General features: G+C 33.9%; 1 protein-coding gene and 1 long non-coding RNA gene across 7 annotated transcripts in view; both read right to left on the bottom strand.

Annotated features, from left to right (window-relative positions):
- Positions 1-17907, bottom strand: part of LOC105832614 (slo-interacting protein 1) — a 184135-nt gene that overhangs the window by 44847 nt on the left and 121381 nt on the right. The gene's annotated exons all lie outside the window — the stretch shown is intronic.
- On the bottom strand, positions 9076-16894 carry LOC118645973. The gene is made up of 2 exons (XR_004963602.1): positions 13156-16894; positions 9076-12877 (listed from the first exon to the last, which is right to left on the bottom strand). It is a non-coding gene; the product is annotated as an uncharacterized LOC118645973 (long non-coding RNA).

The following is a 17907-nucleotide window of genomic DNA, read 5'->3' as shown; positions in this document are numbered from 1 at the left end:
TATATAATTAAGAAAGCAATAAGTTATTTAAAAAATCGTAATGATGAAAATAACAGAACCTAAAAATGAGCATCTGTTTTTATAAGTAATTTTACGGTGAATATTTTTTATCCAGCGTAACGATAAACGACCATTTTTTTCGTGCCACATCTTCAAAATTTTTCTTTTATATTTTCTCGTGCAACGGGGAGGAGGAGGACAATATTTCCGGCTGGCGTGTGCGAGAGAAGCGTGTGAACAAAAGCGGATAACCCGGAGATATGAACGTAGGCTCTCTCAAGAGTGTCCGCATTTCCGGTCAGTGAGCTTCGCGACAATGCACTAAAGGACTAAAGGAAGCGGACGGGGGACACGGTGCGTCAAGTGCTTAAAATATGTCGTGCGTTGATAACTAGGAAACTCCGGTAAAACGCCGTAAAGAAGGACGGGCTTTCATGCGTGCTGTGCGCGCGCAAGCCATGCAATTCTAGAAAAATACAGCATGGATAGAAAGAGAGAAAGAAAAAGAAGGGGAGAGAGAGAGAGAGAGAGAGAGAGAAAGAGAGAGCCATCTCCGAAGAACAAGTGCGATAATTAAACTTAAGTGACTTTCAAGCTTTCAAGCCCTTAAGCCTTCAACCAACTCTGTCGAACTCGGTTTTGTTGAAATAAAATTAAGATTTTTTTTATGTCAAGCGTATTATCTTTAGCTGTAATTAATTTTACCTAATTATGCATCTTTACAATTTTGTGATATGTCAAGTCATTAGATAATGTACACCCACAAAAAAAAATTTCTGGACATAATGCTATTTACTCTTGAATCTATCATAAAATAGGATCGATATAGCGCCAATCATATTTATTATCAAAGAAGGAATATCTTAAATAGAAAGTTCTTAAATCTAGAATAAAATGACTTTTGATGCTATCTTATTAATTTTCTTAGAATGATTTAGTAAATTAGTGACAATCTTATGACATTCTAGATTTAAAAATAGATCAATCTAAAGATAGAAATTTTTTATTTAATCTTAATCTTGTTTTATTTTTATACTACATGAGGTTGTAATAAGATTAAATATGTCAAGAATATTTTTGTCTTGGTATAAGAAATCCTTTCTGAGAGAATAAATGCATTCCAAGAGTAAAGTTTTCAAATACAACAAAAGGTAAAAACAAATTAGATAATATAATAAGGAAAATAATTGAATGATTCCTTCTTTCGTATGTAAATGTTTAATCACAAAATGTTTCTTCTATTCTAAACTTTAATAAAAATGTACATTGTTTTAACAAAGTTTATTCAAATTGTTATTAACAATAAAATTTTATTAGTAATTCAAATTATTATTCGCAATTGTTTATAACATATTTCTATCTTATCTGTTTCTATTATATCATATGAAAAATTTTTAACAATCTAATAATTATGAAATAAGAAATAGAAACCGCAATAGGCACGAATCATCGACGTTTCAATTTCACGCCCAAAACAATAAATTAAATAGCATTGATGTAAAACGATCGATGAAACACGCGACTCATCATCCGCGCTAATAAATACGATATCACTGTTGCAATGTCTGCCTTCTTTTCTTCCCTTTCCTTTCTTTCCCTCTTTCTCTTTCTGTCTGTCTATCTACATTCATTCGCTGTATCTTTGTCTGCAGTTTTTCCTTTATGTTTGTGATACGCACGCAGCGCCATCGCGAGAAGAAACCCGCCTGGATTTAATTTAACTCGAAGAAGTTGCGCGCGGAATTTTAATTCCATCGTCTTTTCTTGCTCGTATCTCACCGTCGTTGTTGCCCGCCGATAATTCTTCCCGAGTTCTATGGCAGGGCCAGAATGTCAATGCAGTACCTGTCATAGGACAATCTTACAAAGTATATTATTGATTTCAGATAGATTTTTCTATTTTCGATTACTTTTAAGAATTAATATTTTTAACTTTTGTATTTTGGAATTTTATTATATTATTGAGTATTATTGACACAAGAAAAGAACACATCACAAATCGAAAACTGCAAAAATTATCTCTTACATATATATTGTAATGTGTACATCCATTTATGTATATTTTTTTACATTTAAGTAATTTTATATAATTTTATATAAATAAAGCTAAAGTAAAGTACGCAATTAATTATAAATTATTAATAATGTATTTTCTATAATTCTTAAAAAAATTAATTTCCAATTTCGATTTTGTCGCTTGGATCGTATACACGAAGAACAGGGTGAAAGGTGATCAGAGGATAACGAGAGGAAGAGAACGGAAACTGCGTTAGAAGGAAGAAGAAGGGAGGGCTGCGGCATTGGCGAACTCTCGTTGTCAGTGAGAAGGGCGAACAAAGAAACCGCGGTGGTATTAATAGCGGAGTTCTCGACGAGAGTCAGAGCGCGGGAGTGAATCAAGTCTAGCTGGTTAACCGACGACGAGGACGACGTTACCGGCGCGGTAACGAGCTTTCTGAAGACTAAATAATGCCCGGTGCCCTTGAATAGCCGTGAATCGCCGCGCCGTCTGCCCTCGTGTGTTTTCTCGTTGCGTCTCGCGGTTAAATTACTCGCGTCCGTGCGCCGTGCCCTTGGTACTGCTTTTTATTCTCTGCTATGAAATCAACGACATATCGATATGTGTATGTGTGCAAAAGTTATCGCAACCAGCCAGATTTTGTCTTTGAATATAACTTTAATACATACAGACATCCCGCACTTGCGAATGCGAAGCGGGAACAGCGCTTCGCATAATTAGATTGTCCGGATTCTATATACATACGCAATACGAGATGGCGAGAGCTGTTTTTCCGCCGCGTCGGGAAATTGCAATCGCCGCGGCCAGCTTTGCGGAAGCTGCGACTTGCACGCGCATCCGTCTTCTCGAATATAGTGCACCCGCGCACTCTGCAATAACGAGCTTTCCGTCGACGTCATCTCGCTGTAATCGTTTTCGAGCTGACAGAAGAAATGCATAGTACATTGTTTCACATGAGTTCTTACAGCGATCTTCAATTCGATCACAAAAATGATTTAACTATAAGATGTAGGTTTCTTTAATCACATGTTTTGTGTTAAAATAAATAAATTTCGACACACAAATGTGGAAGTTAATAAAATAACAAAATGTTATTATTATATTTAACTCAAGGAATTTGTTTAAACTTGATATTTAATTCTTTTAATGTTTAATAGTGTAGATGTGATTAAAAAGATTTTGCGCAACCATTTTTAAGAACTCGATTAATTAAATCCAAATAAAACTTTCCTAATTTTAAATTAATTTAATTGTCGTAAAGTGATCAAATCGCTTTTTATTCGCTTTTAAATTCTATCTCGAATTTTACATCTTTATTTAGCAAAACAGCAGATGTGCGCTCCGATTGATCTAAGGCAACTGATGTATTTAGGCTAATTTCGCTATAATGCAATTTTGTAATCGATCCTCGGTATCGTTGATCAGATCCCGAAAGAACAACTTGATGGAGCAATATTGCACTTTATACATCATATTGCCGTAATAACGTTACTTCCATAACGATAAACTAAATCATAGCGGGTTATTGAATCGCGGTTAGAACATTGGAACGCATTCATTCGTAAACGCCGATTTTAAGAATCCTTTCCCGATGGCAACAGAAACTGCTCGCAATAATCTATTGAAATCGTTGAGATAACTGATTATTCGTACAATGAAAAAAAGCAAAAACTACCTAGTTTTTTCAATTACCTATAAAGTAATAATTTTGAAATCCCCAATTAAAAGTTATTGTTACTATTAATTATATGTATAGTGTACATTACTGATTATTTTACGATTTGTATATATATATATATATATATATATATATATATATATATACACATATAATTTTATAATATTTTTTAAAAGAAGTAAGAAAAGAAGAAAAAATAGAGCTATGAATTCTCGATCAGTAAAAAAAAAAAAAACTATTATGTGCTTCATTTTTTAGCTGCTGTAACAATCATAGATAACTATAATACAATATTTTCGAATGCAACGATAACAACCCGCGATTTCAAAACCACCAACAAATGTTTCTATTTTTAAACAGTATCTAAAAAGTGGAAGAAAAATTCGTCTTCGTTGCTGGTTCTTTTTAAGAGGTTGCAATCTAATTGTATCGTCCATGTAAAGACGCGCGGTAGCGTGTGTCCAACGCGATTTGCTCTCGAAAACAAACAATGTTATCCCTGCCGGCAGTACACGCGAGCCATTTTCACTGATACTATCGGTCGCTCGATTCCGCCAATCTCTTCCCTGAAAGACTCTCGAGGAAATGCCATTAGGATCATGCGCGGTCCATTGTTCGCCGACTTTTACAAAAACTATTCTTTTTCTTCAGTTCAATAAGAAAAAACAAAACTTGCCCTCCAAAATTGTACAATAAAAATTGTATTATAATAAAAAAACCTCATTAACTTTTTGCTAAAAAAATTATTTAATAAAAATATAATAATTAGCAAGCGCTATTAGCTTTGTAAAACTTAAACTTTGCGTTTAAAATATGTTTATTACACACAGGAAAAAGTTTTGTTTCCTTGTTAAAAAATATCCTGGTTCAAACTTTTATGTCAAAATTTAACATATTTGCTTATTACTTTAACATATTGCTGTTGTGTTAATTCAAGTAAAGTGTTAAATTATTAGAATAACTAAAAAAAAGTGTAAAAGTAACACAATGTGCAAATATGTTCCTTATTATAAGTGATAGGTTTTAGATGTTAAAATTGACAGAAAAAAATGTTGAATTTACTCTATAATTGAGTTTTAACAAAAACCATTTCATTTTTGAGGACTTTACTATCTATCCCGAGATAGCGCATTTCTTGTGAAAAAGATTCACTTATTAGGTGAATAAAAGAGGCTCGCCAAGAACAGAGAACCAAGTACGATTGCATTCATACATATTGTAATATTGGACTAGTTCCAATAATATACACACAAAATTTTTATCGATTTTATCGATCCTGGGACAATCTATATATGCAATTATAAAAAATTTTTTCAGCATTTCTAGAATAATTTTTATTTAACATATATAATATGTTAATGTTACACGTTATATATTACATTAACATTATTATAATGTTAAAGTAACATATTACATGTGTTACTTTGACATAATTTTCTCATTAAATTGTTACATAAAAATTATGTCAAAAAATAAAATTTACATGTATTTTTATGTTAAAATATAACATAATATTTATGTTGCTATTTAACATATGCTTAATATGTTAAATTAACAGAAAAATTTCTGTGGACCGTTTTGAACATGCAATATCTGTTAAATTTAACACAATTTTTTTACTGTGCAACAATAAAAATATGCATTGCAAAAATCAATCAACTTGCATAATTATATGTGAAGTTAGAGTTTCTTCACACGATCTGTAATAATTTGTATTAAAAATTTAAAAGGACTCTGTATACAGTTTTATGTATTGTGTAAAAAAAAATACAAAAAAAAGTTTAAAGAATCTAAAGGACAATGTATATCTGTATCTATATGTATTTCTTATTATCTATCTCCAATAAAAGAAAAAAATAATTGTAATTATAATTTAATTATAATTTATCATTTTTAGTTTTTTTTTTTTTTCTAATCAAACTTTGCCATTTACAAATGATGACATTTCTTTCCCCAATACTTCGTAACATTGAAGAATCTCTTCAGTGAGAATTATATAAAAGAGTCACTGTATATTCAAAGCAAGTAAAAGGAGGTAAGCATGTCCGAGTGAAAGCGCAATGGACAGGTCCCTTGTCCCTTGAGACAAATTCAAAATACATTCACGTCTCGTACGAACAAAGTACAGCGTGATTCCCGTCCAAATTTCTTCTCTTCCGTTCACCTCTAGCTCGTCAAAATTGAAATGCCGAGTACACCATTACGAAACCACCGATTTCCGATTTACGTTACTCCCGCGACCGCATGGTTATTCCTATGAAGGTCAATCCCTTCAATACCTTCCTGAAAGAAAGATTCTGTGGGACGCGCGGCCATAGGACGTAGAGAATGCAAAACTTGCTGCCTTTCTTCAGTGAAAATCTCACTGCAAAATTTCGGTAACACAAAATTGGAAACATTATACGAATAATATAAGTACACAGTGTTTTAAATTTAACACATTTCACATGTCTCAAATCATCCACTCAAATTTTTGTGTTAATTTAACATATTAAGCATGTGTTAAATAGCAACATAAATTTTATGTTATGTTTAACATAACAATAAATGTAAATTTTATAATTTGACATAATTTTTATGTAACAATTTAATGAGAAAATTATGTCAAAGTAACACATATAACATGTTACTTTAACATGAACATTATAATAATGTTAATGTAACATATATAACCGTGTTACAATAACATATTATATACGTTATTTTAGCATTATATAATATTATTTTAACACATTATATATGTTAATTTAACATATCGTATATGTATATGTTCAATAATTGTTATTTTAGAAATGCTAAAAAAAATTTCTTACAATTGCATATATAGATTGTTTCAGGATCATCGACAAAAAACTTTATATGTGCTCTCTAAATTTTGGGGGTAAGCTATTTTTAGTTTGCCTTAATCGCGATGCAAGTGGTCTTTATGTAGCGCGGCATTTTATTCCTGAGAGAGTTAAGCCGCTTGCTCGCCTATTGGCGTCGCCGCGCACTAACTGGCGGGACTTGTAGAATATACTCAACATTTTTTTCAGTCAATTTTAACAGATAAATGCTGTCACTGATAATAAGGAACATATTTATTATGTAAAATTAAAAGTGCGTGCACATTGCGTTATTTTTACATTTTTTTCAGATATTCTAATTTAACACTTTACTTGAATTAACATAACAGCCATATGTTAAATTAACAGACAACTATAAATTTAACACAAAACTTTCTGCAAAAAAATTTTAACACAAATACAAATGTTTTTTACCGTGTAGAATATTGATCAATCAAATTATCAAATACACTTTAAAACAAACAAGCAGTTAGGTTTCAAACTTTTTTTTTAAGAACACATCGTTGCAAAAATTTGTCAGAGAAAAGAACCATGGCTTAAATATTTACCTGTTTATAATAATGCTTGTTGCTTTTATATTGTTATGTTTTTTCTAGTTTAATAACATTATATTATCTTGTCCTATAGCAAATTATTTTACTTTTTAATAGCATAAAGTAAATTTTATCTAATGTAAAAATCTTAAAAAATAATTATGTACAAACAATTATTATTCTTATTAATTCAAATCTTATTAATAAATTAAAATTATGTCAAGATTTTTTTAACTTATAGAATTATTATATCATGACATAAATAAAACATTTTTTAAGAATTTCAAGTTAAAATAAAACTTTTTTGTACTATTAAAAAGTAAAATGGCTTGCTGTATTATTTTTAACATTATTTAAAACGGAATCGGAATGATTCTGCCATAGATAGATCGGTGGGCTTGCGATTTATTGTAAGTGGTATAGAGGAAAAATATGAAAAAGAAATGTGCTCGTTTGAAGGTAAGAAGAAAAACAAGAAATGAGCCAGAGAGAGAGAGAGAGAGAGAGAGAGAGAGAGAGAGAGAGAGAGAGAGAGAGAGCGAGCGTAAAAAAAGACGACGATGCATTAAATTCGCATTAACAGTGAAAAGGGCTCGTCAAGGGCGGTTTCCTTTCGTGAATCTCTCGAGTATCTTTATCTTCTCGCCCCCTCCGTTACTTCTGCGGAGATTACCATTATGTTCTTTCCCATGTTCGTTCTGAGACGAAGAGAGTCATGGATATCAAAGACACACCAGCTAAGTGTGCCTGGATTTCATTTCCCGAAAGCGAACATGGTATAAGACGAAAAATGTTACGAAGACGACAAAAATATTTAAGATAGAACAAGATAAGGAAAGTACTGAAGAAACGTTCCATTCTCTGTGACTTATTTACAAAGCAATCTTATACACAAAAAAAATTTTCTCTTAAAATTTACCCTTAAAATTATGGTAATCGTGAACGAAGAATTGTAAAATAATTTTTCAAAAATAAAAACGGAGAGATAAAATATATAGACAGAGAAAAAAAAGAAAGCGAAAAAAGAGCGACAGAAGGAAATTAAAGGAAAGAAAAAAAGTACAATTCTTCAACCAACGATTCGAAGTCATTGAACCTAGCGGGGCTTCCTATTGCAGATAAAATCATTACACGTTATTACGTAGCTTTTGGTGAAAATATTTTCTTCTTGTATACCTAATGTCTGGTAAGTTTATGAAATCAAACGCGTTCACCGCATCCGCGTCTTCCGTCATCGTCTTTGCCAAAGCAGTGAAACTCAATACATCGTCTTTACAAACATCTCACACGTTAAAAAGAAAAGGTCCATAAAAAGAAACACTCCTGACGTTAATCCCGCGCGAGAGCGCGAGATGTTTTACTAACAGAATCATTATCGTGACCACTTTGTGCGAATATTTCGATTTAATGAGTAATCGAGCTTGCGCAGACAGCAATTTCTCTGCCTCTCTCATTATTATTTCTCTTTCTCAAATACGACCAGTTTTAAAACGCGGCATACTTTATCCGATAATATGCAGAGAATATATTAAAATAATATTAAATCATATACCGTCGTATATGATTTAATATTATTTTAATATATTCTCTGCATATTATCGGATGACATTTTTTCTGTTATGGTTTCTCGGAGACAAGATATAGGTAATATTTGTTGGTCGGACAATTTATTATAAAAATAAATCTTTATCGCAAAATCTTTATGTCGTTAGATCTCTTTATGTCACGCGTTCACATTTTAAAGAAAAGAAACCATAAATTATTTTTATGACAGGATTTTCTCTTAAAATCTACGGTAAAATCTTAAAATGTAGATACTAAAGAATTTCATAATTATATAAAATTTATTATTTTATTAGTTTTAATAAAATTTAATAAAATTTGAAGAATTTTACTATAATCTTAGGAAAATTTAATAAAATTCAATTTAGTACATAATTGTTATAATATATCTACCGTACATCCTACGTCGTTTTCTCGAAGTTTTCTTTTTTCTTCTTCTTTAATTATTTAGCATAATCCACAACATATAGTAGTAACATGGTCGATTTGGTACTTGCAGCAAGCGCTAATTAGGCACACCTGATGTATCCAATAAACCGGAGAAAATTTTCGCTATAACGTCGCCGCGACAGTGCTGATTCAATACGGTACGTGATGACAGCAATGTACGAGGCAATAAAGGCCAGGAATTCACGCTGCATATCATCGCCGGCAAATGTGGGAAAACGGCGTAATCCGCATTTTGGAACCGCGAGAATTGGGAATGTCGTTAAATTGGCAATCTGGTATAGCGAAACCACAGAGAAATTCTATTAACTGGCTGAAACGAGCAGCCCGAATTAGATCGAGCGGAAAAAATTTAAAAAAATACTAAAGAATTGTATGTGAACACGATACATTAAGAATTTATAAAAAGAAAAAAGAAATTTTATTCCTCTGGATAATTCGTCGATCAAGCGCATATCGATGTCGAATTTAATAAGGCAATTAGCAATCTCACGGGTTAAACGATAAATAATAGAGTGGTGGCCCGTCCTGGAACTCTCTCCGACAAATTCAGTTCCGTAATGGCTTTATCAGTTGCAATTATGGCATTCTCTCGTATTTCCCGCACGCGCGCGCGCGCGCGTGTTTTCATCTCGCGGTAAGTGGGAACAGAGGGAAACGCGGGAGAAGAGGGCACAAGGGGGATGAGGATAGAATTAACTCCATACGGTGGCCGCGCCCGCGCGGTTAATCGTCAAGATAATTACGCGGAAAATCCTTGATGCGGATGATTATTTCGTTGAAGGGAAGAGAGCTTGACGGTCTTTCATTCTGAATCAATGAAAAGAGAGTTACATCAAAGCGCATTCGCGCGTGCAGTCACCCACATGTTGGGCGATGCACGTGTCGAACGTTCGTCCTGTCGCCGAAATTAATACGTAAATGTGTTTTTATCCGCGACGTGTAGATAACCGAGATTAGCGAGTATGTACTTAAACATATTGTATGAAACAATATGCGAAATTCAAGTTGGTAAAGCGACTTGACCTGCTCGTCACGATTAAACATAATTAATTCTCTCCTGTGAATACAAACAATCGTGTTCAATTGCAGAAAATTTAATAAAAGATCGATTCATACTTTTTTATTTACTTAAAAATCTGTCATTGTACTAATACTGTCATTGAACATTGAAATATTTTATATCCATTTATTATGCAATGTAATTGTGATTTTATGATAATTATTATTTTTGTAATTTATTTTCTACATTATAGATTGTGAAAATTATATTCTTTTTCATTCACGTACGTGCACAATTAATGCTTAATTATTATTCATTGTTCTTTTCTCGTCGTGTACATGTCAATGAGAAATTCTTAAGCGACGCAATTTAATTAGGATTTGACTAATATTAATTGACAAAATGGGAGATAACGAATTGCAGCTCGCGGCAGCGGACAAAACGTGATGTGGTGACGTCCACACATTAATACATCATAAAGTCGCACAATAAATGCACCCGCGGGAATTAACTCATTCGTGATTTATCTTCTCATTTGCTTGCGCAAAGTAAGACGAATAAAAGGAATTTCTCGGCGAGAAGTATGGCGATAATTGATAGCGCGTTTCATTAACTCTGCAGAGATGTACGTAGAATATCGTGTTTTGTATTATTTTTCCTCCGATGTAATTGCATCACCTCTCGTGCAAGATTTTGCATAGATAGAGCAAGTTGAAGAGAATGTAAAAATCTTCATTTTACGAGTTTTCTCAATAATTAATGAGAAATTAATTAATACAGCATTAATTTAATAATCATATGGACTAAAAGTAAAAGTAAATCGCGGTAATTAGTACACAAATAGATTTTAAATATAGAGATATATTTACATGTATATGTATAATTACATTTATTAGAAAAACAATCAAACGTCTTTCTGACATATAATTATGAAGTAAATGTAATATATAATTAATTTTATGATACATCAATTTTAGAGAAAAGACGCTATAACTACGATATCTATTTTTTAATTATAGCCAAAATTGATTAAATTCATTGCGAAAATAATGTGGCAATGCTTACTCGAGAAACTTGATATCGGCACGAACGTCTTTTCAGCTTCTCACGAGCTTCTGTTACGTCTGACGACTCAAAGTGCAAGAAAATGAGAGGGGGAGGGGGGGGGGAGAGCGAGAGAGAGAGAGAAAGAGAGAGAGATTGAGTGAACGATGGATGGTCGATTGATTCGTTTTCAACGTATTTCTTTCTAATGGTTTTTTTTCGCATTACCTTTGTTACTCATTGAACATAAAAAAAAGATAGAACGATGCTTGTGTCGACTTGTGTCACTAAATGAAAAGCACCCTTAACTAACAAGACAATGATGTATAAAGATCTCCACTCCTCTTCGGTCGATCACTTATTCCCTCTTTTTTATCTCGAAAAGCAAAACTATATGTCGATGAATCGCAAAGCAGTGGACATCAAGCAACGCGAAGCTTTGTGAAGAGAACGATCGGGTTGCACCGTTGGGCGCTTAATCGCAGCACGCGCGAAATAGCTTTTCTTTTTCTCTTTTTCTATTTCTCTTATATGTTGAAAACAAAGCAATTTAGGATAGATGTATAAGGTCTTTTCTTCCTAAAATTCTTTCTTCTTAATTCAAGAAATATTATGTTTATTTTTTGTATTTACTTAGAAATCATTCTATGTAAACGTAAGATTAAATCAATTAATTTGCACAATGCACGTGTCGCGAATGCATTTCACGACAGACGAGACAGCGTCGACAATGTGACATGACCGCTTTCGCACCCCGCAACAAATCGAAACGTATATTTTACGCGATGAAAATTAACTTCTTGTACATGTATGAAAATGCGACGCGACGACGCGACGTGCGGGCACGCTGCATTGCGCGCGCTCACTTTCCTTCTGCCTCTGGCGCGCTCTTTCCCCAGTCCTTTCGCGCTCTCACGCTCTTGTCTTCTTTCCTGCGACTCCGTATAACGCCGGTTATAAATTTCGCGGAGTTGGTTCAACGCACCGCGTGCGAGGGGCACATATGTGAAACCGCTGGTTAACGAGCGGGACCCGAAAATCCTGCCCGTCTAACCTTATGATAAGTTTAGCGAAATATCGTATAGCAAAATTTAACTGAGTTTTGTAATAAAGACAGTTATGGAACACTGTCGACGTCGCAGTTGCTAAACAAATATTTTTTACAAGTATACATTAAAAGTTTCATCTTTTGTTTATTCAAGATTTTAGTAATTATTTAATATGCCTATTAAAATGCTATTTTATTATAATAATTAGAACAATTCTTTTCATCATTGTTTCCTGTCGTATTCCTTATAGATATTTCTATGAAGAATATCTATAATTAACAATTGCATAATAGAAATGACGATCAAAATCCACAGCATCGTACAATTCAAAATGAAATAATATGTATAATTTCTGTGCGAGAAAATTCAGGATTAAATTGATGGCGTTTCTTGTGAACGCAATTTTTTATGTCCAATTTAAGCGGAAGAGGGTGGACGCGAAAGCGACACGCGCGACGGCCTAAATAAATGAAGTCAACCTGGAAATATCGTTTTCTGAGAAACAAAGATTAAATACTTTGGAGTCAGTAATGATGTCTTAACATCATATTCTTCCCTTCCCTCCTCTCTAATTTATAATTTAGTCCAACAATAACTAAAAAAGAGACAGGACGTTTCCATTTAGTCTTTCCCAGTTATAATAATAAATAATATTCAATATAATAAGCAATAGGAGGAAAACTAACAAGGGAACCTCGCAAACCCGAAAATTCTGATTTTAATGAACTTGGCATAAATGTAGAGGGGGTAAATACATAAATTAAAAAATTTTTTGTTTAGGCTTATAAACGGTTTAAAGGGTTGAAACCACCCTGCAAAGGTAAAGACAATTTCATTAAAATCAGAATTTTTGGATTTGCGAGGTTCCCTTGTAAGTAAATTTCATTTCTCTCTTTTATACGACGAAAAAAGTCATGTGACTTTTTCTTTCACAATACTTTTTTTATTAGAGGAAAATCGACAAAATGCAACCACAAATGACGGGCAATTCCAGTCACATAACCACGAAATTCCCGTCGCGATAAAAATTTTCCCTTCAGAATTTCCCTTGTCAGCTCATTACGGGGGCCGACTGGGTTTGTAAAAGTTATAAAATTTCGATAATTTCGCGTGCTCGTCACGTCCAGTTCGGAAGCTAAAGTCACGTTTCATTTCAATCTGATTTCATTAAGTTGGATATTCCGCATCAAGTCGGTCTCATTTCTCGATCATTCTATTGTAAAGCGAAGTAACGAGATTACGCAACTTCTAGAAATATCCGAGCTTTCACGAAAAAAGAAAAAATAGATTGATTGAATCAGTAAAGCTATAGGCTGCTATGCAAATTTAATATTCTCTAATAAAGCCCGTTTACACCACTGTAGCATAACTTTAATCTTGGTTTAACTTATTTTCCCCATATATATATATTTTTTTTATAAAAATACTTTATATAGAATTTATATAGAATCTGTAACAGAGAATTAGCATTAGTAAAATATACTCTGCGAGATTATTCATAATATATTTTACTAATAAAGTTTACATTTATCTTAATTTTATAATCTTTTGTTGTTCTTTTAAGAACTTCTTTTTTTCATATTATTCTTTTACAAAAACGAGTTTATTATCATTTGTAAGTCTCCTTATATTTTTAACAAGTTATCTTTAATTTTACTGAAATCACATAAAAATGGACATTCTTCAATTCATTATAATTATGTAAAAAAAAAGATACGTTAAATTTTTAAACTGCCGTCTTAAGTTACAGTGTTACACGATTTTACACCGGTTTCCGTTAAAGTGTTACCTACGTTACTTCGACGTGCGAAAGATCCTTCATCACGTTCGTCGTTCGCGTTTTTGTATCTTCATAAATATTGATGAATCGATATCCTCTTTTTTCGGACATGCCGGTCGAGTCCGTACAACGGATGTCGACTATGGCTGCTCACTATCCATACATAAATATTCATTCGGAGGTATTTTTCTCTGTCCCACGTGACTCTGTCGAATACATGGCTGGTTATCTTTGAAATTTGATATCAAAATTGAGCACCAATTTCCGCATCCGACGTTATTCATTTGGCAGAATGTCCAGATAACGCGACTTTTATGCCTCAAAATATCTAGAAAACGTTATCTACTATTTAAAACGATGCAAAACGCATCTGTTTTAAAAATAAAATATTATCACTGAAATGTAACGCCGTTAATTTCGGCCAATAAATAAAGATAATTCCATTAATCGAAAGAATCCCATTTGATTATTAATTTCGGGAACACTGACAAAAAGTCTACTAATAATCAAGCCTAGATAGTTATTAACTTTGATAAAATAATTTTAATTAAATGTTTTTAATATCATCAAAATTAGTAGTTATTATTAAATGGTTGATTATTAGGTTTATTTAGATTTGCTAAACATTACACCAGTATACTAAACAAAATACATTTAGTGGCTACCTATTACTAGATTTTTTTTTTTTTTCAAGAAAAAAACGATCACTAATTCTTACAATTATTTTTAAATTAACGAGCTCTCTGCAACGTACAAACCATAAAATTATGCTGCAGCTTTTAAATCAGGACATATCAGATTTTCGCATATAATCGCGAATGGTCTTTCGATGCGTGGCTTCGATCATTTACCTTTTTCAAGCCTTCGTCACCTCGCTAAGTTTAATAAAAACTGACGATGGCTCAGAAAGCCTTTATAGCGTGGCGTAACGAAGCGTCAGTCGCACCTGCAGCTGCCCGAACGTTTAAGATAACTTACTTTACGGTTAACGCGACAATTTACTGCCAAATTTATCGCTCGGACGAAATCGCTAGCTGGCTACTGTCAGAATAAGCGACATTTGTTTCGAGTTAGAATCATTAACTTCGAGCTTCCCATATTCTAAAGAGAGAAGAAGAGACATGCGAGAGAGACTCATTTTAGACGCATCAACAGATGTTCGCGCGCGAATCTCTTCGCTCGTCACAGCATGGTGTTCTACACTCACTTTCACATCCGTAACTCAACATTCCGCTGTCACAATCAAAGCCGCGGATAGTCCCGAACGTTAAACATTCTCCGATACATTTGTCAAACTGACGTTGTTGGCGCCAATCGTATTATTTACCCTAATACAGATATGCAAATACGCGCTATTACATTGCCACAGCAATAATTGTACCGCATTCATATAAGATCGGTGTAATTCATAAACATAATAAATTGCTCATATGTAATATATACCACTACACTTCGTCGTTTGATACAGATGGAATTTTTATCGTGACTACGATGGCATTTGCGAAATCTCAAGAGGAGCACAGCATCGTAATTAAGTTTGTATGTCAAATTGAAAAAACAACATTTGCACAATTATTTCAGAAGATACAGGAGTTCGTTTAGAGACAGACAAAGGATGAGAGAAGACACGTCCGTAATAAATAATAGAAACAATTGTTTTATGGCTCGTGCATCATTCGCCACCAACACAGAGTGGTATTGTACTAGTGTATTTGTTATAACTATGTATAAACGTATATAAGAAAAAAATTACTTAATTGGTGGCAGAGATATAAAGATATTCCCATTCAAAATTTATGGTCTCTTGAAGTCACTCGAGGACGAATCAAATGATTCACAAACGCAAGAAATGGCGGTATTCTCAACGTATCTCATTATAGTATATAATAATGCGACATTTACTGTTGTGTGCTTTACGAGAATAGGTTCTTTCTGGCAGACGCAAAAGGAAAGAAAAATCAAATAATTCGCAACAAAATCCAATCATCCCGACATTGATCTCTATTATTATTTATCTCAATTCGCTGTCACATACGCACGTATAATTTCCCTCGCATTCTCCGCCCGACCCTGCTCCATTTTCTTCAAGCGCCAGTAATCCTTCCAGATTGACTTAGGGATTTTCCAAGAAAGCCCTTCCCGTGGGACAGTCGATCTGATCGTTCTCGTGGGTTTCTTCGTCTTTCGCGCTATACCCGCCTCTTCATCCTTCTCTTCGAACCTTCGCCCTCCCATCTCGTTGTCCTCGCCATTGTAATGAGGAAATATCGACGGAAGCGTCGCCGGTGGAATCGCCGATGAATTCCGTGCTTCCTTCATCCGGAAAGGGCGCCACTCCCGAACTGGGCTTCCCGGTTTTTCATGCCGATCGTTACCGATGATCTATGGCGAAGGTAGAAAGGATCATGCGGCCTCCTCCTCTTCCCCTTCTAGCTCCCTTCGAGTGATTTATTCTACCGAGTACACCCGGAATACTCACAGAGACTCGTAAACACGAGAGATGAGAACAACGTACCCGCCTCCTCTTCTCGTCGACGGATTTATCGTTATTTTTCGGCGCTCCGTTACTTCGCGGCTTCCGCGCCGTCGCCATTGTTCCGCCGATCGTGCATCAACGGTGAAGCTAAGCGTTAAATCTAAGCGTCCCGACGCGCCAACATGACATCCCTGGATTCTCACTTTCTCGATCTTAGCCGGCGGAATCAGATAAATGGCATAAAACGCCTGCTTTTCCGTTTTCGTGATGGTTTCGAGGAACGAACGAGGGTAAAATAATGTAGCTGAAGCTAGCAGCCAAAGGCAGCAGCCAAACGCCGAGCAGCTAGGGCCAAACGTCATATAAGCGTTTCCAGAGGACACCATTCAATCAAACGTTAAAAATTATAACAATTAGGAAAATGCACGTCCTCTCGCGAATGATCGATCAGTCGATTGAACGTTACGGAAAGATATTTACAGGCAAATTTGGAGGAAATCGCATTCTGCGTTTAGGCGTGAGGGGCAAAAAAAGATACAAATTAATTTTTTAAATATTTATAACAATTAGGGAAATGCACGTCCTCTCGCGAATGATCGATCAGTCGATTGTACGTTACGGAAAGATATTTCCAGCCAAATTTGGAGGAAATCGTACATTGCGATTAGACGTGAAGCGCACAAAACGATAAAAATCAATTATTTAATTATTTATAACAATTAGGGAAATGCACGTCCTCTCGCGAATGATCGATCAGTCGATTGTACGTTACAGAAAGATCTTTCCAGCCAAATTTGAAGGAAATCGTACATTGCGTTTAGGCGTGAGGCGCAAAAAACAATAAAAATTAATTTTTTAAATATTTATAACAATTAGGGAAATGCACATCCTCTCGCGAATAATCGATTATGTATTATAATTACTAAACTGTATGCAAATTTTTCAAAATTTGTTAAAAATCTCATAACCAGGGAATTTTTAACGTTTGATTGAATGGTGCCCCCTGGAAACGCCTATATGACGTTCGGCCCTGGCCGCTCGACGTTTGGCTGCTGTTTTTGGCTGCTAGCTTTAGCTACATGGTAAAATAAAGCAAAACCGAAAGTAATATAGATCTAAGCTGCAAAAAGTAAATTTCAGAAGAAAACGAAAGAAAAATTGAAAATGCATTACTTAGTCGAAAGTCGAAAGCTGAATGTGACTTGATTTTCTAGAAACTCGGAAGGTTTTAACAAATAAAAAATAAATAAAACATAACTGTCTCTTTTAATTTGAAATAGGTTAAGATATCGTTACATTTAAATGCAATCTCTTTCAATGAGTCAATCGTAAAATTAAACAATTCTTGTGCTGGTTGTCTTAACCTATTACTTTACAATTTTAACAGTATTACAGGTAATTACATAAAAGTTGCTTCTTAAAACTATTAAATTAGCTCCAATTTTGTTATTAATTATTAATAACTTAT

Source organism: Monomorium pharaonis, chromosome 6 (assembly GCF_013373865.1).
Source record: "Monomorium pharaonis isolate MP-MQ-018 chromosome 6, ASM1337386v2, whole genome shotgun sequence".
NCBI classification, from domain to species: Eukaryota; Metazoa; Arthropoda; class Insecta; order Hymenoptera; family Formicidae; genus Monomorium; species Monomorium pharaonis.
Note: the sequence above shows the minus strand (reverse complement) of the source record. Positions and strands in the feature narration are given on the sequence as shown.